Raw genomic sequence first — 24,875 nt, forward strand, 5'->3', positions numbered from 1 at the left:
ATTTTCATTTTGAACAGCTTTGCACAACTCTGCTCTGAGCATGTTTGAGAGGTTATTATGAACATCATGTGGACTGGTTGTTTTGTTGTATAGCTTCTGACATGACTCAGGGTTGATTTTTATGTAAGCGTTTACAACTGATTATGTGGAATACACCTACTAAGGAATGCAAACCTCTGTCATGATTCTGAATCAGAAACCATGATTCTGACCATGTCCTGAACGTTGTCTAGCAATAAATTAAAATGAGGGGAAAATAAGGGAGAAGCACAAGGCCTCATCAGAGTTGAAACACTTTTTAAATAAACAGGGTATATGAAGAAGTTTTAAACAGTAATTTTTTTTCTGCTGTTGAAAGTTACCAACACAAGGGTTAATAATCAGAAGTTATCTTTGTGTGTCTGACAGTAAGTGGCTCTGAAATACTTGATCTAAAAGGCAACCAGACATATTTTAAAATACAAAGTCACTAAGTCAGGGTTTGCAAGGAGCAAAATCCTACAGAAAACAGACTTTTGTTCCCCTATCAAACCAAAATGAAGCAAACCTCACAGTGTTTCAGCCACACTTCTGAGCCAGACAATAAACTTTCTGTGAATGAACATTCTTCACATATTTCCATGTTGAGGAAAAGGCTTTTAAGTGTTTGTGTTGCTGTATATGAGAAAAGTGTGAATTCTAATGAAAGGCAGCAATGAATGGTGCCTGTGGTTCCCTGTACCTCTGTTCACTCATAGTACATGAAATTGACACTGGACAAGAAAATTCTGCCAAAACTAGTCCATGAAACATTAAAATGCTGCTTATTTCAGTGGGTCATGGACTATGGCATCCTGCTATGGAGTTACTCAAACACTACTCTGAAGCATTTTATTGAAGCAATACAAGTCAGCTTCTTTGCAGATAGATTTTTCCTGTTAGATTTTGAATAAATGTAGCAGTTTAAAATTTTATGGATTCACTCTTTTTGTTCTCTCATATCCTTTCTACTCCATCCTCCCTCTCTTCTTACTGCACGTTGTTCTGATCCATCCCCTTCTGACTCTTAAACTCTGTTATTCAGTAATCAGTCACTGACTGGGCACTTACCTTTGCAGCTGGTTCCAGCCACTTTCAGCAGACACACCACAGGACACAGCTGAGCCCTTCTGTCAGGCCGGTGGCACCTCTGTGAAAACATTTAGGAAAGGAGAGAGAACACCAATTAAAAATATCAGTGCAAGCAGAGCTGTAAGAGGTGATCCACAGTGGAACTGGTAACATCCCAAGAGGAGCCGTAGTCAATGGACAAGCCCCGAAGGAACTACATTCTCTGGAGGACCCATGCCAGTGCAGTGGAAATTGGCTGTGTGGGATCTTGGCTGCCAGCCAGCAACAGACCACCAAGTAAATTTTACATTTATGAATGTTGGTTTTCCTTCTTCTCTCATTTAATTATCTTCTTTATAAGAGTCTGTATGAAGCACTCTCATTCTTTAAAAAAATTCCATGTCTGCTAAATCAAAGAAGTAAAAAACAAATCCATTAAAGATACTCATGCTTTCCTCAACCTCATTTTCTTCATGGCTAACTTACGAATTCAATTTTGAACTGCTTAAAGTCCCTATTCAGCTCTACCACTGTCACTGGGCAAGTAAATCCCACCCCACAAAAAGAAAAAGACAAAAAATATAAATTGGGGAATTAAAATTATTTGAGTACTGTTGTGGAAAAAAAATTACAATTTTAAACAAAAAATATGTACACTGACCACCAAATAAAGGCACCATAATAACGTAGGACTAGTGGGGTGATTATGACAGCAAAAGTATTAGGCTGATGGAGGCATGTTTCGCTGTGAGTTTTTTCAGAAATGCTCAAAGCAAAGGAATAGGTCCAAGTATTTCTTGTCTATTTTTCTGCCCAATAATAAATGCCAGCTATAATAGTAATGAAAAGCATATTTTTAAATGGGGGAAACAATCGCAATGTAAAATGTAACTTCTGACTTCCAGTCATTTTCATTGCATCCCTTTAAAATTGAACCATGCTTCTTACTTAACTGAAGCAAGACTCCTCATGTAATTTAAAATAGCAAGGGACTGCTGTGGTATTCTGGAGGTGTTTCTGGATTTTTCTCCTTTTGCAAAGTCAATCATTCTGCTCCTGATATTATATATATATATATATATAAAACAATCTGAGTCAGAGGGATTCAATTTATAGAGAAAGAGTTACACTCTCAGTGTTACTCTTTTCTCACAATCAGAACAGCCCTTCATTGCTCCTGTGAAGTTCAATATTTATTAGAGAATTGTGGGAATGAAAAAGGCCAAATGTCCTGTAAAAATGAATTTATGCAGATAAAAGAATATTAGACTGATATTTCTGAACTTAAACTCTGGCAGCTTGGTGCTTAATGAGAAAACTGTTCTCAAAGATTTTCTCTCATTCACCATTCAGGCTTTGAAGAAAGTTTTCTGGGTTAGATCCAAAAAAAGGACCTGAAGTGGGGCTTGGTGAGATTTAACAATGAAGTCTAAATCACCAGCTGAAAAGCCTTGGTTGGGAGCTGCTGTATAACCTCCACAGTTATTTTATGTTTTCTTAGGGGGTCTTCTTGACACAGAAGCAAGAAAGTCCTTCCAGAAGGGAGTCACAACACTTTCAACTAATTGTCCACACTGAATTATCTCTGAAGAAAATTGCCTTTTCATTGACTGTGTCAGAAACCCACACAGGTCAGGTCCAGCCAATTTAGGTTAGTTATTGTGTCTAGAAGATGTGCTTTGTGCACACCCTGAACTCTTTGCATCATTACAGTTCAGATTTGGTTCAAACATATACTTACTCTATCCACCATCCCTAAAATCTGATGTTTATAGCTGGAATAACAGAATCATAGAATCCTTTAGGTTGGAAGGCACCTCTTGAGTTCATCTGGTCCAAACCTCTTCTCAAGAGGGCTCATTTGGAGCAAATTGACCATGTCCAATCAGGATTTTAATATCTTCTTGAACGGAGACTTCACAACTTCCAATATACTTCAGGGAGTACTTTGTTTAAGTACTCCCTGATCTTGTCATTTTTCACTGAGGGTAAGGAAGTCTCTTTAGCTCCAGAATTTCCCTGTGATCTCAGATGATTTTTGTTCCTGAATGCAGTTCTTACTGGCAAAGACTGAGGCAGAAAAGCCTTTGAGTACCTCTGTATGTTCCATGTTATCTGTCACCAAATTCCAATACCCCTTCAGCAGAATTGCAGAATCCTTTCTTGGCTTTGCTAGATTCAGCTCCAGGAAAGCCAGCTCTTGCCTTCCCAAGCGCTATCCCTACATGATTGGACAGAAACTGTCAACTCCTTCTGGGTCACCTGCCCCTGTGTTAAACTCTGATATACCTTTTTATGCAAGTTCAAAGCCCCTTGCTCACCCACGCAGCCCACACACTGTCTTTATTTCCTACTTCTCCGTATGACTCTTTCTTAAGTTTGGAGGGAGTGATCCTTGAATATCAACCAGCTCTCCTGAACCCCTCTTCTCGCTCAGGCTCTATCCCATGGCATTCTCAATCAGGTCTCTGAAGAGACCAAAGTCTCCTCTCCAAAATGCCAGGATTGCAGACCTACCTTTTGCACTGCTCCCTCCTTTTAGGATCTTGAGCATCAGCACTGCAATCAAGGCTGTCTCTGACTTTCACACGCCAACCAATTCTTCCTTGTTTGTAAGTATCAGGTCCAGGACAGATCCTTTCCTTGTTGGCTCCTCAATTACATGTGCCAGGAATAAGAACAGTCAATGAGACTTTGAACAATTTTTACTGTTCTCTTCTTTTCTAGAAAACAGCAATATCCATCTGTTACCAAATAATCTATTACTTTGAGAACCCAGATTCAATTTTCTTTTTAATCTGAAGGTTTTCAAAGAACTTATTCAATCTAATCAGTTATGTACCTAACTTCTAAATTATTTTAAAAACAATGATATTGCCATGATATAATTTCTTTCTTTTTAAAAAGCAAACTTTATTCCAGTTTTGGAAAGGTTAGCTGGAAGGTGCTATCCCACAGAAAGGAGTACTCTCAGGAGAGGGCTCGTCAAGGAACATTTATAGAGTTACACTCTAATTTATACCTATTTATGTCTTTAATTAGACTATGAAATTGCCTATTGAACATCTTTCTTCCCATGTATCAGCTCTGGACCTAACATAATGACCAGACTTAAACAGACAGTCAGCAAATTAAATGTCATTAACTAACACTATTGTGGAAAGTAAAGCTAAGATAAAAATTATTTTACAAAATAATGACATTAAAAATTAGAGCCATAGGATTTTGTTTGGTTTTTTGGGTTTTGTTTGTTTGTTTGTTTGTGATAAATAAGGTAAACAAGCCTTGGCACATTTGGAAAGAGAATAGAGCTTATCATTTATCTCTATCTGAACCAAACAATTGCTTAACAGACAACAGAGAGGCGCATCAATCTTTAAGGTGGGATTCATATGACCTAATTTGGGAATCTACATTAGGCAGTGGTGAGCTGCATTCCAGAAATACTTGTTTGTCTCCTTTGTCTGAGTGGGAATATATACTTCTGTCTCAGGCATAGACAGATGTGTACTGCAGATGCTTGCATCAGATCAGATGAATCCCACGCTGGATGTACAAATGAGGTACGTTCAGCAAGTCAAGCAACTCCTAAAATAACTAGAAAATGTAAACTACATCCTTGTGCTGCTATGATCTAATGAAGGCTGGTAAGCACTGATGATACTCAGAGCTTCTGCTGTGTAATGGTGGAATAAACAGATAAAGGAAATATAAAAATAGGAGTTATTGCTTAGGTCTCCATGGAAGATGGAGATAAACAATGGCACTTGCTTTCTCAGAGTATCCTAGCTGTCTATGTAGGAAGAACAGAAGTGCTACAAAGAAAACCACTTCTTATATGATCTGGAAGAGTCCAAATAAAATTAAATGTAAAATGACTACTCTTAAGCAGCCATTATAGTTAAATAAATGTCATTAAACCACCACTCGATCACACCCTTTACTAATTACAGGAAAAATCCAGGAACATGTACAATAATTTATTTAATCTTATTTTTCCTGCCAGCCCTTTCCATACCAAATACATATACTCCATGGGAATTTTCAAACTATGTAAATGACAAAGATGGAAAGAACAGAAGAAATTACTCTTGGTTATTTTAGGAATAGTGAACTCAAATACGGCCTTAAAATTGCCTCACTCTTAGTCATCTCTTTTATTATTTTCCTTTTTCAGGCATTTTAATATCCAAGCACTTCATTATTCAAGTATTTGTTATTCTTCCCTGTCATTCCTACAGCACTTGGCAGGCTGTAAACCTGTGTGACTTCATAGAGAAGGCAGCTTTGTGATGCTACCAAGAGCTCACTCCAATTATTCACTGTGTCTATAACATTTTTCCAAAGCTTTTCTAGAATACATTATAATAAGGTAAGAAGACTTTTATTTCAATGAAATATTGCATCCCAGTGGAAGTGGCGTTTTGATTTTTTAAAATTTTGTTTTGGTTTTTTTTTGGGGGGGGGTCCTTTTTGTGTGTGTGTGTGTGTGTTGGTTGGGTTTTTGGTGTTCTATTTTTTTTTTTTTCCCTGAGAAGCAGTCAATGCCATTTTCAGTGACATATATATTGCTGTTACAAGAGAACCTAATCTGGAACACTGAGTACCTCAACTGGAGTGTAAGAAATTTTTATAGTGACCAATGAGTGCTTGAGAAGTAATCTCAAACGACAGTTCAGAATCCCTACTACTACTATAAGCTATAGCAAGTCATAGAAAGTCTTCAGTTAAATAATCAATGTCTTCTTTAATACACTATCTGCACCTCTGTTATTAAACCATATTTTACAGACATGTAGAAAAAGTGCCAAAAGTCACAGCTGGCATAATTCCACCAAACTAGCTAATTTGCAGTAAGACTAACATTTTTGGTGGGAGCAATAAACAATATCATGTAGAAAAACTCTATCAGAGACAAAAATACAAATTTTTTCAGAGGCTGTGTTTTAAAGCCAGCATCAGATCTTCTTTCCACTGCATGGTTATACCAACCTTTTTTTTTTTCACTCTTTGTATTTAACAGCATACCAAGCTGTTGACCTATAACCTTAGCAAATGGATCATGAACACTGCATGAGTACATGAAATTCCTTCAGTCATGTAAACACTTAGAAAAATATGTTGCAATTTCTGTTAATACTAATATTACTGCATAATTACTTGTAATTTGTAGTTCTTTGGGGTCTTTTTCCTTATAAACAGTTAAAGTCATTAATCATGCTGTCTCACAGTTTTCTTTATTAGAAATGCAATGATAGCAGATCATGTGTTCAGATAACTTTGAGACTTGGACTTAAAATAGAGTCACCAGTCTATCTCATACCAAAATTTAAATTTACTTTAAATACTTGCTGCAATATTTCTAAAGAATACTATCAAGTTTTCATAGAGAGTTGGTGGCTTGTTGTTTTTTTTTTTTTTCCCCAATACTCAAGTTATGGAGATTCCTAAACTTTTTTCAAGGAACAGCACAGCTTAGAGGTCTAACATTACCTTGTCATTTCCTCATATTTCACCATTTAAGTAGCACAGTTCCACATACAGATCTATTCTACAGATATAATGTATATATCATAAAAAGATCTTGGGAAAATATAGTGTTAAATGTGTGCACTCATAGTGAAGTCCTATAGTAAGGCTGAGTGGAAGAATGGCTTGTTAATGTCCTTTATTTATACTGGGCATGGATGTCAGGATTCCTGGGACAGCTTCTCTGCACTTACACCTATGCCTCATGGAATGTAAGGTACTTTCCTCTGTGAAATTCACACATATACTGACAAGATTAATTTTATCATTTGCACATTTATAATCAGCTGAATGTGAAAAACTTATGCTCTGGTGTTTGGGGATTTTTTAAATCTCTTTTTTATTGCTGTTGTCAAAGAAACACCATAATGGTATGTGAATATTGCTTAGGAAAAAAAATGGAAGCTATATTTGTGAATAAAAAGTAATAAATTCTGTCATAAAGTATCTGTGTAAAGGAGAAAAGTAGGATCCTTCTCACAAAAGACCAGTAAACATGAGCACCGTATTCTAGATCTTGAGCCATTATTCCACCTAGCAGTGGGATAACACATCCCTGAAGGAAATAGCAAGGAGGTTCAGCGGGAGCATTTAGCTGAGGATAAAAAGCCCCGTGTGCTGCTCTGCAGTCTCCTACTCCTTTCACGTGAATGCAAAGTCATACTATAATTATGGCTAGTAATTTAAGTTCCAGACCATTTTCATATTTTGTTAATTTTTTGCTACATTTTAAGCACTCTAACAAACAGATTGCGTCTTCATAAATATTAAAAACAAACTGAAGTAATTTCATTTATTAATTTTTGATCCCAAAAGTCTAATCATAATTGTTTGTTGTGTTTCTTTTCCTGAGGCTGCTTGCAATACAAGTGTTAATTTATCAAGGGTTCATCTCAGCTGAAAAAGAAAGAGAGAGGAAAAAAAAAAGCCTTTTTTCAGAGAAAACTTGCATGACAATGCAGAGAATAAATATACTTTCCTTTGTTATTCAAAGAATGAACATCCATTACAGGCAATATTTTGGTTCAAAATAACAGCCGAACCAGATAAGAAAAATAGATTTATTCAAGATGTAGACTATATCAAAGTTGAAAACAATAAATCAAGAGTGGTAAATGTACCAACAAAATGCATAAAAGACAAAATCTGAAAGTATGCAAATTGGAGATTCGTATTGTAAATGCTGCAAAGCAAAAGAAAAACATGTATCACAGAACAAAATTTGTACTGCAGAAGAAACCAATTCATTGTTAGACCTTGTCAGTGTACCTACCATTAAAGGAACTAGAAAGAGATAGGAAAAGTAACTTCTGATTTCTTGGTAGAGCCAATTTGACTGATTGGCAAGCATCAAAACACAGACATGCCCACGGACTGAAGGTATGAATCATTCTCATTGTGTAACGTCATTGAGAAAAGACTTCAACAGAGGGTCTCCCAGAGTGGGCAGACTGAGCCTGCAAATGCCTTTTTTGGGAGGGACTGAGTTGGCTCAGGTGGGAATTAGCAGGGAGAAGAGATCAGGCTTACAGATTGCTCTCAGTAGTCAAGGAAAGAGGTGATCTAGTGATCTTGGAGGATTTACTAGTTTGACTCAGGAAGTTACTAAAGCTGCCAATTAGAAAGTCAGAGTGTGTCAGAGACTGAAAATAGTTCATACCTCAAACATTGATAGAAAGTTTTGCTCATTATAAAGAAGCTACAACCGAAGAAGCTTCCCTGAAGAGAGGGATTTTGAACTGAAAGTCAAACTGCTGATTAGATAAAGGGAAATGCATTGTTCAATCATCTCAGGCTGAGGGAAAGGAATGCATCCACAAAAGGCCAAAGCCACCAGCTGCAGCTATCCCGAGTTGAGTTTGGGGTGGAGGGAGAGCACAGCTCACAGAAGCCAGGCTTACACAGACTCCCCCCAGCCGAGGGGGGAGGAGGAGGTTTTGGGTGCATGGTGCAACCTCTGGTGAGAGGCAATAAACACCCATCCTCTGATTACACAAACTGGCCCAGCTGTGGAACCCCCAACCCCACAGGGCACATCCACGGGACATCCACAGGACTTCCACGTGAGAGGCTTGGCCCCACAGGGCTGCACGTGGTGCAACAGACCCAGAGTCTGCTGTGAGAGACTGACCCCACCCCAGGGGGACATGGCCGGACATGCCCACCCAGCCTGAGCATGTACACCCATGGGACTCTGTGCCTTCTGGGGGGGGGACTTTTACCACCAAGAAGACCAGCTGGAGAGGATCAATGAAGTATCTTGGGGTCCACAGAGTGGTGATATTTTCCTTATTCTGTCCCTGTCACTCTTTCTGTCCCCACTGCCTATTTTCTTTCTCTCTCTCTCATATTTATCATCAAATAAAACCCTTACTATTGTTGCTAGTATATGGTCTTGTTTGCACCATAATTTGGGCAGAGGAATTTCTAAGAACCTTAAAACTGGATCATAACAGAGTGGAAGAAAATTCCTGACTTAGTGCTGTAGCTGGCAAGAGACAGGCAAAGACTTTCCCAGGAGATATGAGTTTTCTCATTGAGAGTGATTGCTTTGCTCTTTCACCACAACTTTAGAGACTGCTGCAGTGGTCTCCTGAATTATGGAGTATGTCTAACAGTTCCTTAAAGTTCTGCCCATCTTGAGACCTATTTCCACTCCCTGAGCACCTAAATTCTTCACTGGAGCCTAAAGTTATGGAGCATCAAGCATGACATTTTGCAAATTGTAACTTGTTATCACACAAATGGTTTTCCTGAATGGATATTCATTGCATGCAGTTCTATATATGGCTCAAATTATCCTGATGTACAAGTATTTGTGTTTTAGGTTGTGTCTTGTGCCCTAGAGGAAACAGCAAAACATGAAACCCCAATTTGCATACAAGTCCAATGTCTGTCTTTTTTTCAAGTCACTCACAGAAAATGCGATGTTATCTTACACTTGTATTTTGATCCCCAAAATATAGTTCTCAGCTGGTATTTTAGTCTTTAAGTACCTAGGGGAAGACAGTCCTATAATCATTGAAAACCTACTGACTAAATGAAATATTATGTCCTAATATATTTAGTGAATATAGTGAATATTAGTGACTATTCTTGCCTTCTACATCCTTACAAGCAAATGGGAGTTCTAAATTCTCAGGCATATATTAAACAATAGTGTTCTTTGCACGTACTGTGTTCCTGGTACTGTTCTTATTAAGGTAAACAAAAATACTACTCTTCTTCTAATGTTTTTTAAATGGATATAAGTATAACATTTCTGATAGCATATTAAAAAAAAAAGGAGATTCCAATAAATAAATAAATACAAACATGCTGTTTATGGAGGTTTTCTTGGCCTTTGCAGTGCATTTGTTTTCCCATTACAGAAGGCCTAAATTTGGAAAGATGAGGGAAATAGTAAATAAGATTTTAAATTCTTAGATAATCACAGATGCATGCTAGATGTGACAATATAATTAGTTTGTGTCCCAAGAATTAGCTCTCATCAATTTATGACACACACTGCTGTATGGGAGTATGCAAGTATAGGGAGATGATAATAGTTTAGTTTCTCAGAAAGTTTCCGGTTAGAAGGTTATAATTTTGTTTAAGTCTGTTTCTATACTATTAGATTAAAGACAAGAAGGCAAAAAAGTATGTCCTGAATAGCCTACATCATCTACATACTAAGTAATGGGGAATGTAAAATCCAAGATTTAGTGAATGCATTTACAGAAGGGAATTGATTGTTTTAAATGATGAGTTGTGAGAAGAATCTGTAAGAAAAATTGTAAAATAATATAGCTATTTTATAAAAGACCAGCCAGTAGAGAACCAAAATAGTCTCATACATGTGTTTAAGAGAAGAAGCACTGCTGCTTGGATGAAGAGAGTGTTTGCTTTAAAGCACTGAATTAAAAGTAAGTTGAATTTTGATTTGCTCTTTTATTTGGTTTTGATTTTTCCCTTATAATTCAGAGTAACAGAATAAGGAATAAAAGCATGTATTTTCAACCTCTACTGCAAGTGTTTTACTTTGGTTGGTTGGTTGTTTTTTTCTTTTTTTCAGGACCTTTCTGCAACTGCTTTGAACTGTGCTTCACAGTGAATTCTTTGCCAGTTTGGTGTTAAAATTTGTAGTTTTATTTAAAAATCTTATCCTACAGATCATTATGGACAAACGTAAGCAAAAGGTGGTTTGGAAATTCTTACAATGATCCAAAAATTAGTTTAAAATGCGGTTTTGAATATAGATGCAAATAACTGCAGGTCCTTGCATAAATTTTTACATTCACACATCTTTTAGAGTAACCATGCAATCTGAACTAACACTGCACTGTCTCCTCTTACAAATCAATGGCAAATGGGCTTCAAGTTAGGACTGCAAGGGGAGAAAAGCTTGAACAGTGTATCTCCATACCTTGACTCCTATCCATAGTAACATTTGTTGCTTGCTCATATACAGGGTCTTGTATCGAAAGGTCGAGCATAATATTGAACCTTAAAAACAGCCTTGAATCTTTATGACATTTCTGGTGCTCAACTCAACTTTCTCTGGAAAGTTGAACAAGAAAGGCTGTGACATTAGAGCCAGAGTTGTAGCACTGCCAGTAACCAGAGATGGTCAACCAAATGTACTCTAGAACAACTCAGAAAAGTTCTCTTTCCTATGATTTTATCCTTTTGTCTTTACCTGTACCTATGCACATCTTATCAAGGATTAGTCCCTCTTTTCCTGCTTTCAAGTATTTAAACCTTACTCTCAACTCTACAGTTCCAAATGAGAAATCACTCAGTCCCCTGATACTATTCTCCTTTTTAGCTCTTCTACTTTCATTTCATCACTTTGACAGCTCAGAGACTTTTGAATCACTGATATATACTGGAGGCAATGATAGGACTTCCACAACTAAAGTACTGTTCTTTCTCTCATCCAAGTTTTTGAAACTAGAAAAGAAAAAAAAGGAAACCTTTTCATCACTAAAAGAGTCAGGAATTTTAGAGCTAAAAAATATTCTCAAAAACAGAAATACTTTGTTCAAATTGTGTTAAATCTATTCCTGGATTTTAAAAATGCCCTCATTTTTGTGATAACAGTATGAGACAATTTTGATTGAGACCTCTTTAGATAGCTAGAAATGAATTATGTGAACTTAACTTCACTCATCTAATTTTGAGTCTTTAGCTGGCTGCCTAAGTTAGGAGTCTGTTCACCTTAGGCTTCTCTCCATCATTACTGCAAAAAGATATTAATTTCCAAAAAGCGAGTCAGCTTGTGTAAGATATGAATCATTCTGTCAAGATGTCTATAACTCTCCATAGGAGACACTTTCAGTACCAAGCTTCTAAATTAATTGTCTCCGTTAAGTACCTAAGAGAAGGTAGGATGAACTCAGGTCATTGGTTTAAGAACTTTGGCAAAAAAAGAGGGAAGATTACATCCCACTCTCTGCACATCTAGGCCTCAAGATTAAATTCTCACACTTGTAACACACATATATGCAGAGCTATATTTATATTTATATTTATATTTATAGCTCCAAGCAAAATGGACCAAAATACTGCCACCTTTGTACTGCTGCTAGTTCCAACAACAGCTGCAATACACAAGGAAGTCACAAAATGTTTGCAATGCAAAAATGTATGCAGATACTCTGGATGAACAAGGATGATACAGAGATGGTTGAAAATGTGGGTGTACATATCTGGAGGAGTCCTGCCTCACATGTAAATTGCCTGCTTTTATAAAAGAAAGCTTCCTAATTATAAGAGTCATACCTAAAAGAGATTTTAAAAAATAATTGGTCAATATGGAATTTATAATTTCAGGCAACAGTGACAATATCCTGAGTCACTGGGGACTGAACGAAATAGAACAAAAACAACCAGCCAGCCTGGGAGTGTTGTAAATAATCATGTGCAGTCAAGTTTTCCCAAGGAATTTGACTTGTCTCAGAGAACAAGTTGTCTGCTGAGATGCTGCTTCACATTCTGCAGAGAATGTGGAATTCTTCTGGCTACTGATGCAATTAATTACCAGTATAGTTAAAGAGAAAAAATATCAATCTCCCACACAGATGGTTCAAGATATCTGTTCCTTGAAACAACCTTCATCCTACTTTCACTAGGTGTTGTATTTCACTATTTAAAGTCATTGGATTTATTCCACTGCATCTGTCTAAAACTGAAAATGGTAAAATCATTGAATTCAGTTTATCAGTGATGGCTTTTAGCACAAAAATAAATGAAGACCTTTGGAGGTATAGTATTATGTTTGAAATGAATGGTGGCATGCAAGTCCCTGAAATTTCTGTCTATCAGACAAACATGGGAAATATATCTTATTAAGATTAATGAATTGTCAATTAATTTTCCAGTTCAGTGACTTATGTCCACTACAAAATTCTAGAAATTAAGCGTAACTTACAGGATTTGCTTTCATATACCTGAAATTGGAAGTTTTCCACAGCTGCAATGTGTTGAAATTTTGATTCATTATTATGCATAAAATAATCTTATTAACAATTCAAATGCAGAGCTTTACAGATTATTAAGAAATAAAACACTAGTTAAGATTTTTTCATGTTTTAGGTATGGCACTAAGCTTGGACTGGATCATTGGTTGGAGCATTATGCTTTTTTCCAATAAAATTCGGGATTTTCTCTATGAGCCTTAATGTTTAATTGATATTATCTAGTTATTAATGTTGTGGAAAAGTCCTGTGAAGAATATGAGAATTGAAACACTCATAGGCATATAATGCACAAAACAGCATGTTTTCCTACAAGACACATCCTGCTCTTTATGTTCTGGCACTGGCAATGTAAGACAAGATACTAATTTAGTTTCTGGATGGCTGTCACAGAGTATCAGACTGCAGAAAATCTTCTATAAATGAAATATAGCCAAAAGAAGGGAGGCGCTAAGTTATCAATTAATCTTTGATTGTTGCTTAATCTCAGTGTCTGTTAAGTCTGAGGTATATTACTGGGGAGTCCTTTTGTTCTTAAAGCTTATATAGAGTTATAAAATGTAGACATTTGAGTTATACACAGTGTAAACCATTTTTTAACTATTTCCTGGAGAAAAACAACCTCAAATCCCCACAGCTTTTTACCATTATTAATTTTCTTAACCTGTTTTGGAATTTGTCATTCAAGCTGCATTCTGTGTCATCTGCCTCTACTCAGGACTTTTCAGAAATCAAAGTTGCTATGTTTTCACAATGTATACTAAGTTGAATTCTGTGTTCTGTTTCTTTGATTTTGGAGAGATAAGAATTTTAATCTTATTAGTAAAGCAACCATATTTTTCTAGGTCCTCATCAGACCTGTTGTCAAATAAGCGCAAGAGAATTTGTCATTAGATAACTGGTACTATCTTACTGAGGCCAGCTTGTTGCAGAGCTTGAAGTAAATAAATTAAACTGTTTCTTTCTACATACTACAGAAATAAGACTGAACTTGAGAAAGAGGTAAAATAAAATCCCAAAGAAATACTGAATTTTTCTAGCGAATATATAGGCAGAGGTTGGGCTTCGATTACATTTCAATGTCAGTACCCTCCAATATACAGAACTTCTTACAACCTCAAGATGATGTTAGAGTTAACATTGCTTGTGGACTCACCAATACAAATCTTGGAACATCTATCATTTTCCTTCTATGCAGGCATGTAAATGATACAAAGTCAATATTATACTATCTAAGATTTTAGATTATGTCATTTGCATTTGAAAAAATGTAGCTAATCCTATTAAGTGATGACTTTAAAACTGTCACTTTATATTCTAAATATTAAACAGATTTTTGTATTATACTCATGTTAGATCTACTTTAGAATACCATCAGAGATTTTTTTTTTAAAGCAGAATAAAGCTGCTGATTTTTTTGAAAGATGTGGGCTGCTTTGAGCACACATATTCAGATCTGTACTTACTTCAGGCATTTATACTGCAGCTGTAGATCTGGATGGGCAAATAAGTGCAGTCACTGGTGCCCCAAAACCTGAATGACTAGACTAATCATTGCCATTTTAGTAATTTCTGCAAATTTTCAGTCTTTGGGTAGCCAGGGTATTTTGATGCCAGCTTCCTCTGTGATCTGCAACAGCTCAGAAAATAAGGGCCAGTTATCTTGTGTTGGTTAAGAATATCTGTTTGTGCTTGCTACTTGATTTAATCATAGCCTTGAATCCCATGATTGCCTTCAGAAAGATGCCATGGAAATGAGTCAATTAATATAAATTACTATGGTCTTGTAGGTGTTCTCGAATATTAAATGAGCAAGCTGGCATAAAATACCAACCAGTATCTTTCTTAAATCTTCTCTAAGGCCATTTGAACTATTCTTAATGTTTATTTGTCTAGCTGATTGATTATGCCATTGCTCATTGCAGTGAGTAATGATGGATACAGGAAAAACTATTTCAGTTTGGCGCCGGGTAATTTGTCATAGCATTGCACATTTTGGGGTTCTGTTGTTTTCAAAGTTCTCTCATCTTGTTTGAACAGGACCAAATTCTAAGATGACTTTTTTTGAGAAAATCTAGTTCCTTTAGCTGGTATTTTTTCAGAAGCCTAAACTCCTGAATCAATCTGACTCAAGTGAAGAGGATGTCACTTTTACTTTGTTTTGGGGCTGTGAAATATGTGTGGCTTTGTCCTGTTTTGCACAAAAGCTGTGCCTTTGGGGATTTGATGGTTCAGTCTCTCCATGAGACAGGAAAAATGAGGGTCTATCATCTCTCTATGAAACTCTGATTCTATACTGATTTAGATATCAATACTGATAGCTATATAGAAACTCTATTCTACATACTCTTCGAGTCAGTCAAATTATAATTTTGGCTTTATTCTGCAGAAAAGCCTGGGTCAATCTGGTTGTTACTGTTACTACCTGCAGGTAGTAACCCCAATTCTGTCATTAGGGAACTCCTCTGAGATCTCTAAAAGATATAGATTTATGTGGGGTAGTGGCAAATAAATGGGCTTCACCTTGCTGCAGTTAATAGACCCATGGAAAGTGAGCTCCTGAGCTCAGTTATAAGAGGTTTAAACATTAAAAAAGAGATTGGATGCATTTAACTATCAATTCAGGCTAATATTCATGATAATTTGTTATGATTCAGGGGAAGATATTCCAATATTTGTGAAGTGTATTTTAAATAGAATAGTTGGGTCACTGAACTTTCTGAATTGTTAGAATTTCTTGAGCTCAAAAATCTAGAAGCAATCAGGATAGCAAAGTATCTTGAAAACTCATTGTGAGTCTCTGAAAATTATTTTCTATATCCCAAGGAAAAATTTACCCAGTTTCTTGGAAATTAAATTGTAAAGTTTAAGCCTTTTTCAACTTGTAAAATTCTATATGTAGGATTATTCCATTACAATTTCAAGCTTTTTTCTAAGCCAATCATTAATTCGCACAGCAAAGAATAATTTACATATTTTGCAGATTATGCTTTTTTACCCCAGACAATGGCTTAATATCCAAAGTGGCTTTATGTACTGAAAAGACTGCTAACTGTGACTACTTATTCTGTTTCTATGTGCTTCAGAACATTTCTGCTCATTAAAGTATCATATTATTAAATCACTGTGGTAAAGTCTAAGAAAAGAAAGTTCCATTTAACTTCGAAAACTGTTTCTTAGCTGTGTTCAAACACCCATCACAAAACACTTTGGTTTAATTCTGAGGTTCACATTAAGTCATAACTTTTTTTTTCTCCGACATGATTTATTCTTTTTTATAGAAGGCAGAAGACTATGCACAGAAACTAATATCCCATCCTGCACATTCAGAGCTATCATGCTGAACATAGACCATCTCTGAAGTAAGTAGGAATGTCTAGGAAATAAAATCTTGTAAAAAGGCTGATATTCAAATTAATGATCCATGAAATAATTCTTCCAGAAAACAAAAAAAAACTCTGAACTTAAGACAAATACAGTTTTCTAGACTCTCATCTTTCCTGTTAATCTAGATTTTTGGTATTTTCACTGAAATCTTGCAGTAAACACACATTGTCTCTCAGCTAGACCGAATCACAGAATAACTTAGATTGGAAAAGATACTTAAAATCATCAAGTCCAACTATAAACCTATGACTGCCAAGCCCACCACTAAACCATGTCTCTAAGTACTACATCTACACATCTTTTAAATACCTCATCCAGGATGATGACCCAACCACTTCCCAGGGCAGCCTCTTCAAATGCTTGAAAACACTTCAGTGAAGAAATATTTCCTAATATCCTATCGAAAGCTCCCCTGCTGCAACTGCAGGTCAATTCTTCCTGTACTGTTGCCTCTTACCTGGGAGAAGAGACCAACCACCACCTGGCTACAGCCTCCTTTCAGGTAGTTGTAGAGAGCAATGAGGTCCCCCCGACCCTCCTTTTCTCCAGGCTAAACACCGCCAGCTCCCTCAGCTACTCCTCATCAGACTTGTGGTCCAGATCCTTCACCAGCTTCTTTGCCCATCTCTGGATGTTTTCCAGAATCTCAGTTTCATTCTTGCAGTGAGGCGACAAAACTGAACACAGAATCTGAGGTTTGGCCTCACCAGTGCTGAGTACAGAGGGGTGATCACTTCCCTGGTACTGCTGGTCACAATATTTCTGATCTAACCCAGGATCTCATTGGCATTTTTGGCCACCTGGGCACATGCTGGCTCATATTCAGCCACTGCCAACCAGTTCCCCCAGGTCCTTTTCTGCTGGGCAGTTTTCTAGTCACTCTGCTCCCAGCCTGTAGAGCTTCCTGGGAATGTTGAGACCCAAGCGCAGGACCTCGCACTTGGCCTTGTTGAACTTCATACAGCCTCATACGTCATATTTGGTCCATTGATCTAACCTGTCCAGATCTCTCTGCAGAGCCTTCCTGTTCTCCAGCAGATCAATATTCCCACCCAGCTTGATACTGAAGGTGCACTCAACCCCTTGTACAGATCATTGGTAAAGGTAGTAAACAGGATTGGATGAAATACTTATCTCTGAGGAACACCTCCTGTGGCTGGCTGCCAGCTGAATATAACTCCATTCACAACAAATCTCTGGACCTGGCCACCCAGCAGGATTTTTATTCAATGAAGTGCATGTGTTAAGGAAACTTCCCTGTCCCACCATTTCCTCTGGTAGTCACACTTGCACTGCCTGAGCTAGGACTGAGGCCTGTTTGCAGATACATGCCCTGTTTGTAGCTACATCTCACGCAGTCAGACCAGATTCTTTTACTGGTTTGAGTCCGGGTTTCCCATAGCAGAGTCCTAGACATCTCTTTCCTTAAAATAATTGAATCTTGATGCAATAACTAAATAACAAAATAACAGCTTAAGCTGGGTGCTTCTGGGAGGGACCACAAACAAAGGAATGCCTGGGCTTGTATACTGTTAAAGTCTAGGTGCAGAAAGTCTGCAGTCCTGGCTCCTGCCCCCTGGCCAGTGCCACAGGTCCCTGTGCCCTTTGCACAAAAAGGTTGGTGGCTCACGGCCTGGGGCTCAGTCTTGGGCTCAGGCTCCTGCCCACCTAAGCTCAACTTTCAGCTTGCATGGCAACTTGCAAACTGAACTACCTGCACTAAATGTATTCCTCAACGTGCCCATCCAAGCCATGAGCAGCCAGTTTCTCCAGGAGAATGCTGTAGAAACCAGTGCCAAAGGTGTTACTAAAGTCCAGGTAGACTTTACATCCGCAGCCTTTCTCTCATTCACTATGCAGGTTACCTTGTCATAGAAGGAGATCAGGTCAGTAAAGGCAGACCTGCCTTTCCTAAACTTGTGTTGCGTGTGCCTGATGGCCTGGTTGCTCCGCATGTGTGGTATCATGGCACTAAAGATGATCTGCTCCATGACCTCTCCTGGTCCTGAGGTCAGGCTGAAAGTCCTGCAGTTCCCCAGATCATACTTCCCACCCTTCTTTTAGGTGTGTGTTACATCTGCTAATTTCCAGTCAATTAGGACCTCTGGTAAATGACTGAAAGAGTCTCAGTGAGCTCTTCTGACTGCCCTTTCAGGGCCCTTGGGTGCATCCCGTCTGACCTGAGACTCCTGTGTATATAAGCAGTGTAGCAGGTCTCTGACCATTTCCCCTTGGATTATGGGGTATTATGGATCATTCTGCTCCCTGTCCCTGTCTCCCAGCTCAGGGGGCTGGGTACCCTGAGAACAACTGGTCTGGTTATTAAAAACCGAGGCAAAAAAGTCATTAAGTACCTCTGCTTTTTCTTCCTTCTGTGTGACTATGTTTTCCCCTGCATCCAATAAATGATGAAGATTCTCGTCAGTGCTACTTTTGCTACTAATGTATTTATATGAACATTTTTTATTTTCTTTAACTGCAGTAGCCAGATTAAGTTCTAGTTGGGCTTTGGCCCTTTTATTTTTTTTTTTTTATACACATGACTAGTGGGGTTTTATGTTTATCATAGAAGAAAATACATTATTGATCAACAGATTCATTAAAATTTATGATCAATTTATTTGTTAAACTTATTATAGTTATTCTGTTTTTAATGCCAGTATCTTCAAGATTTCAGAAACTGCTTGAGCTATCCACTAACTTCCCATTATTTCCTCAAGTATGCAAAGTCCTATCTTACAGAAACTGATCATCATAATCTCTAAAACACTGATAGGTAAGTCAGAGACTGCCATAATCAGACGTGAACATCCATAGATTTTACAGGGCAAAACAAGGTAGGCAGAATGTAAAATACCTATTAGAATTTACCATTTTCAGTATAAGCAGTCCAAAGGACATAGAAGAGCAAATGAATGCAGATATATGGAAAAGAAAACAAAAGGGAAATTCAAGACTTGTCCTAAGAAACAAGGCATATTATGAAGTTGGCAGGATTTCCAAAATTTGAGCAGCTGGGTAGCAAATAGGAGATGATACGGAGATATTTAGAAGGAGACAGCTGAATATAGGAGGAATGAGGCACTTTTGGAGAGAATTTCTCAAGGGAATAGGAAATCAGTAGAACTGCTTGTGAAGTTAACACATTCATGAGCATGAAAAAAGAGCAGATGTAGGTTCTCTGTGACATTCACAAAGGTGAAACTTTTTCAGAAGTATAAATGGGCTTTTGCTGCAGTGGAATTTCATCAGATTCTGAGTATGTCATTGCTCTGAGTTGCCTTTGAAACACTGTCCATATTTTTATACAATTTTATACATTTTCCTACAACATAGTATAGAATTTATATTTATATTTGATCATTCTCTTTACATAGCTGTATAGCATTTTAACTGTAATAAATGATTACTTTTTATTTTAATTCTAATGACATTGAGGAAACAAACTGGAAATCGAAAGTGGAAGCAATTTTGGAATTAGGAGTTTACTAAAGACAGTTGCACAGTGAAAACAAAACATAAATCGTACTATATACCCATGGTATGCACATTCTAGTAGAAGTATCCTGCAGTCTTAAAAGAGCAAACATATATAAATATGAGTAAAATAAATGGGAATGATGAATCCCACACAATAGCTGTTTAGGAGTAAAATTTCCAAGCCATGAACAAGAAGAAAGATCAAAGTCATTGCCATTAAAATAAATAAATATATAACAAACTAATATCTAAATATCACCCATGCTGTTATGAAATTGTATCTCTGAGGCACTATAATAATTAGAATACAAATAATATTTATTGCCACCATAAACACAAGAAATACTAGAAAATGTGGTGAAATGGATGTTTTATTATGTATGTTTATTATATTTTATAAACTGTGAATATTTGTTCTTTAACTTCTGATTTTGTCTTTCCATTTTAACACCTTTACACATTGAATTTTATAGTTCTTTTTTATTTACTTGCCTCTCACTTTTCTTTTGGGCACATATTTATCAGTGGTTACATTTTGTGTATTTTAACAGGGAAAGTAGAGGAATGTATATCAAAAATATGGATGTCCAGACCAAAACTTCTGTTTAAGAATTAACATCTGTTTTTGTTTTATACTTATGGGGTTCTAAGTTTTGACCAGGTTTGGAAACATACTTATTGAAATACTTCATTTGTCAAATTAGAATCTCCTCGGAAGATCTTAAACTTTTACAGGAAAATGGAGATTTCCAGCTCCATGTTTCTGGTCCAGGGAACCCAGCAGCATTTTGTCGGCTCTTGGCTCCAGGGTTCTTGGTGTTCTGATGCTCCCTCACCAGCCCAGAATGTCTTTGACTTAGAGCCTGAACTCATCCTGCCCTGCCCAGGACTGGTGCCCTGATAAGCAGGTCTAGGCTGTATCTGCAGGTTTTCAGATGTGTGGACCTACCAGTGTTGATACCGCACACTAAGCTGGCCAGAAAGAAAATGTTTGTGTTAGCAGAACAGGCAGTTCTGCTTTAAGGTAATCCAGATATTTTCCAGACTGAGGTGGACTGCATGCACAGCACTGCAGTATGCCAAATCAATACTTGTTTTGCATCCTACTCCACTGAAGAGAGTAGGTCTGCATTATGCCTCTAATCTAATTTCATGGGTGCTTGAAAATGTAGAAAGTCACTTGCAAGAACAACACAACTTTTCCAAATGCACAATCATTACAATACTGTTACCAAGCCAATGCTGGGCTGGAGAAAACTCTCTGACACTCTGGTTGAAATTTAGTGAAATCACTGAAGAACACTGGGAAGGGCCTCTTTTTCTGAAACCATTTATTTATAATTAGTGTAATGCTAAATTACATTGCCAAAGCAGAACTGTGTGGTACAACTGGCTAATGCAACAAAAAGTCCTATGGCTTTAACCCCACAAAGGGTCTTTCTCACTGTGCCTTCTAACACAGATTAAGTACTTAGACCAAGGGTTTCAATAACAGATTTGGGAACTGCCAAGAAAAGGAGCTATGTATGCAACGCTGGTTTAATTTACACCCCACACTCCCCATATGTTTTGTGAAGTGAATTCTATTAATCTGTTGGTGATAAGAGATGTGGGAGACAAAAATCCAGTCTGCTTGGATGTCTATGGGTGATGGTTATACTTTATATACTTTATTTTTTCACACATTATTTAACTAAGACACATGGACAAATTAGATCGGAGCAAGTGTGGAAGATCAGTGCTGGTAGAGCACCAAATATTATGAAATATATAGCTTAAAATAAGATCTGTTTATGATTATTGCACATAATTAACCTGTAATGAAACTCACATATTAGTTCTCTCCTACTACTATGGGGATTATCCTGCCTTGAACTGCTGCAAACCACCATTTCACATGAAATATTAAATCTGCTATTTTTGTTGAGATAAGTTTGCCAAGTGCTATTATAGATAGTAGCAGATGTACTTTTAACTTGAGCCAGTATCTCAGAAAGTTTAAAATACCTAAATTGGGAGTGTTCTCAATTATAGACCTTTCCTATAAACCAGGAGACAATGTCAGGCTGATATTCATAGATATATGATCATTTCCCTCTGGAAATCTGAGTCAGATACCTAAGTTGTGTTGATTTAAGCAGGACTTCAGTGATATATGCCAGTTGCTGATCTGGGCCAGTAAGTTTAAATAGTATTCTGTGTCCTCTAGAACTTGCTATTCAAGATTTTGTTTCAGCTTAGTGTATGACCAGTATAGCCTTATGAGCATGAAATTAGATAATGCTGACAGTTGATGAGTAGGGGAGATAAAATGAAAAGTATGATCAAGGCATTTTACTTTCGCTTTCAGAGCTTTGTTTCCCCTCAGACCAGTGTGGAGTACAGTCACTTCCACCTTTGACATTTTTGTATGTAAAAGACATACATCCCTGTACTGATCTGCTCATTTCTTTTGAACCTTTTTTTTTTTTTTTTTTAAACCTTATTCTGGTCATTTAGTTCTGAAATTATTTATCAGAATGCTGTTAAGTAGTCCCTAAATTCTTTACAGTATTCGAGGGTTTTTTTATCCATCCACTTACTGAAAAAAAATTCTAATTGCTTTTCTTATGTGTTGTTATGCTTCTAATTATTTCATTTGGGAATTATTTAGTCCTTTTTGAATATATAAATCAAAAACTATTGGCAGACAAAACACAATAAGAATTAGTTCATCATTAGGAAAGCAACTGAAATAGAAAACCTGCGCTGTGATTAGGCATTTTCAGTAAAAAGGAGTTCTACCTGGTAAGAGGTAAGGTAGAAGCTACATTATAATTAAGAGAGTTAGTTCTTACGACCAAAATTTTCTGGCCAAAATTCTCACTAATTACTGTAATAGAAGATCATTCCCAACATTGTCTCGCACTGCTTTATAATGTGACAAACACAGCATACTCTGGCTACCGAATCATATTTGTCTTCATGCCTGTTTTGCTCAGTCACGAGAGAATACTTACACATATTGTCTATACCCCCTAGCTATTTGATTCAACTTATTATTTTGAGCCAAGATACTCTTTTTACCTACATTTCCTGTACTTTACATATCTGGTTTGTGTTATAATGCACAAAGATCACCATCAGCACCTTCCATTTTTTTATGTTTAATATTACCAGGGAGTTTTTTGCCTTTTTCTTTTTTATGTCCTTCTGCCTTGCCTTTGTTCTTTACAAAATATTCCCAGTGCATTTTAAGGTTGTATTTATCAGGTTTCATTTGGGCATTCAAACATTTAATACTGTGAGGTATTCTGTTGTTGCAGTATCAAGCCCTTCTGATGAGCATGATGAATAACAACAGGTTGGCTTTTTTAAGGTTAATGACTTCATGATTTACAAGTGAAGATATATGAGCCAAAATTGTTGCATTAATTGTTCCATTAAACAATGCGAACTTTGAATATACTGTTTGGGAATGCCCTGGGGAAGTGTCACCATCATGTTGTATTAATTGTGACGTGGCATCTATTTCAGATCTGCCAACAGCTAAGAAAAAAGTACTGCAGCTTATAGCTGCCCAATAACTTAAAGGTTAGTCTCTCCTTAAAGGTTAGTCAGATATTAATGGCCAACAACAAACTGAAAATTACCTCAGACAAAAGCCAGAACACGTCAACAGCAACATAGACTGTTGGACTTCCTGCGGTTTTAAGTGATGTTAAAGCCTGGGGTAATTGGGTTTTGGAGGCAGTTGCATGTATGTAAGCTATAGTAACACCAGTGATGGACTGCTGCCACCTTGTCCTTCTCTTCATTTTGGTCTAGTCAGAACTGCTCCATACAAGAGGCCTCAGCTGAGATCTGTTGGGTTGCAAAAAGATAAAAGAAGAATCAACAAAGATCATCTGCATTTTATGGGATCAGAAATGTTTTTGAAGCAGAACAAATTCCCAATTGGTATAGCTAATTAAAGGAATGTCTTACTTCTGGAATTAATTCCGAGACAACAGAATGGGCACCAGGAAGCTCTTTTTGGTATGAAGAACATCCATTTTTACATTTGTTGATGGCACCTTAGAATTTAGCAATCTCACATCAATAATTACAAAGGGATGATAATATTAAGTCATTATTTTATTTATTTAAATAACAAGGTTTTTTTCCAGTATTGTTGGTTTTAATAACAAAATAATAGAGTGAAGCCAGCTGATGAATGCTCTCATCTGAATTTTTGATTCACCAGGGATATGCCAAACTTCTATGTTTCAGAAGGAAGATTTTATGGTAATATTTTTAATTTCAAGGGAAAAGATCAGTACAATTCAGAGGAGGTCTGAAATGGCAAATGATCTCTGAATACTCCTAACTCAGAAATACAAGTTTTTTCTTTAACAAGAGCAGAGTAGCTCAATCCAGCCTTGTTAGCTTTAAGCAGGCTTGTGTTCAGAGACCTCAGTAAAGCTCCACCTTTTTCCATTCTGTTTGACTAGATAATATCTTCCTCTGTTTTAGCTTCCTTTCCTTTTTTTATGTGGCTATAGAATGACAAATGATTCTGCTGCCTGTTTACAGGACAACTAGGTATAAGATTACTTGCAACAAGTAAAGTTAAGCAAGCAAATTAGTTTAGTTTATTAATAAACCATTTACTTCACTAAGTGATGAGTGGCATCAGTGTTTGAGGGGGAATGGAAGACACAGGGTACAGACAGAAAGTACAGTATCATTTAGCATCAGTTCTAACTGCAGTTCTTTTTTCCTTTTCTCATTTTTGCCTTTGCTTTCACCAGTGAAAACTGTTTCTGCTTTGCTCCCTCTGTCTTTCCACCTTCTCTGTATTTTGGATGCTTTGTGTAAGAACAGCAGCAAACCAAGCTGGAAGATGTTGCTGCTGCTGCTAGGGAGAAAGGAGATTATTAGATTCTATTTAGTACCAACTAAATGGGTGCA

The 24,875-nt window shown here is 37.0% G+C and overlaps 1 long non-coding RNA gene across 2 annotated transcripts in view; it reads right to left on the reverse strand.

Annotated features, from left to right (window-relative positions):
- The window catches only part of LOC116443456, a 116,237-nt gene extending 92,058 nt beyond the window's left edge, over nucleotides 1–24,179 (reverse strand). For both annotated transcript variants that reach the window (XR_004239911.1, XR_004239912.1), the window contains exons 1-3: nucleotides 23,576–24,179; nucleotides 3,607–3,812; nucleotides 1,090–1,168 (exon numbers count right to left, since the gene is read on the reverse strand). This is a non-coding gene — a long non-coding RNA (uncharacterized LOC116443456). The remainder of the gene's footprint in view (nucleotides 1–1,089; nucleotides 1,169–3,606; nucleotides 3,813–23,575) is intronic.
- Nucleotides 24,180–24,875: the final 696 nt, after the last annotated feature.

The sequence above is a fragment of the Corvus moneduloides genome, chromosome 4 (assembly GCF_009650955.1).
Source record: "Corvus moneduloides isolate bCorMon1 chromosome 4, bCorMon1.pri, whole genome shotgun sequence".
NCBI classification, from domain to species: domain Eukaryota; kingdom Metazoa; phylum Chordata; class Aves; order Passeriformes; family Corvidae; genus Corvus; species Corvus moneduloides.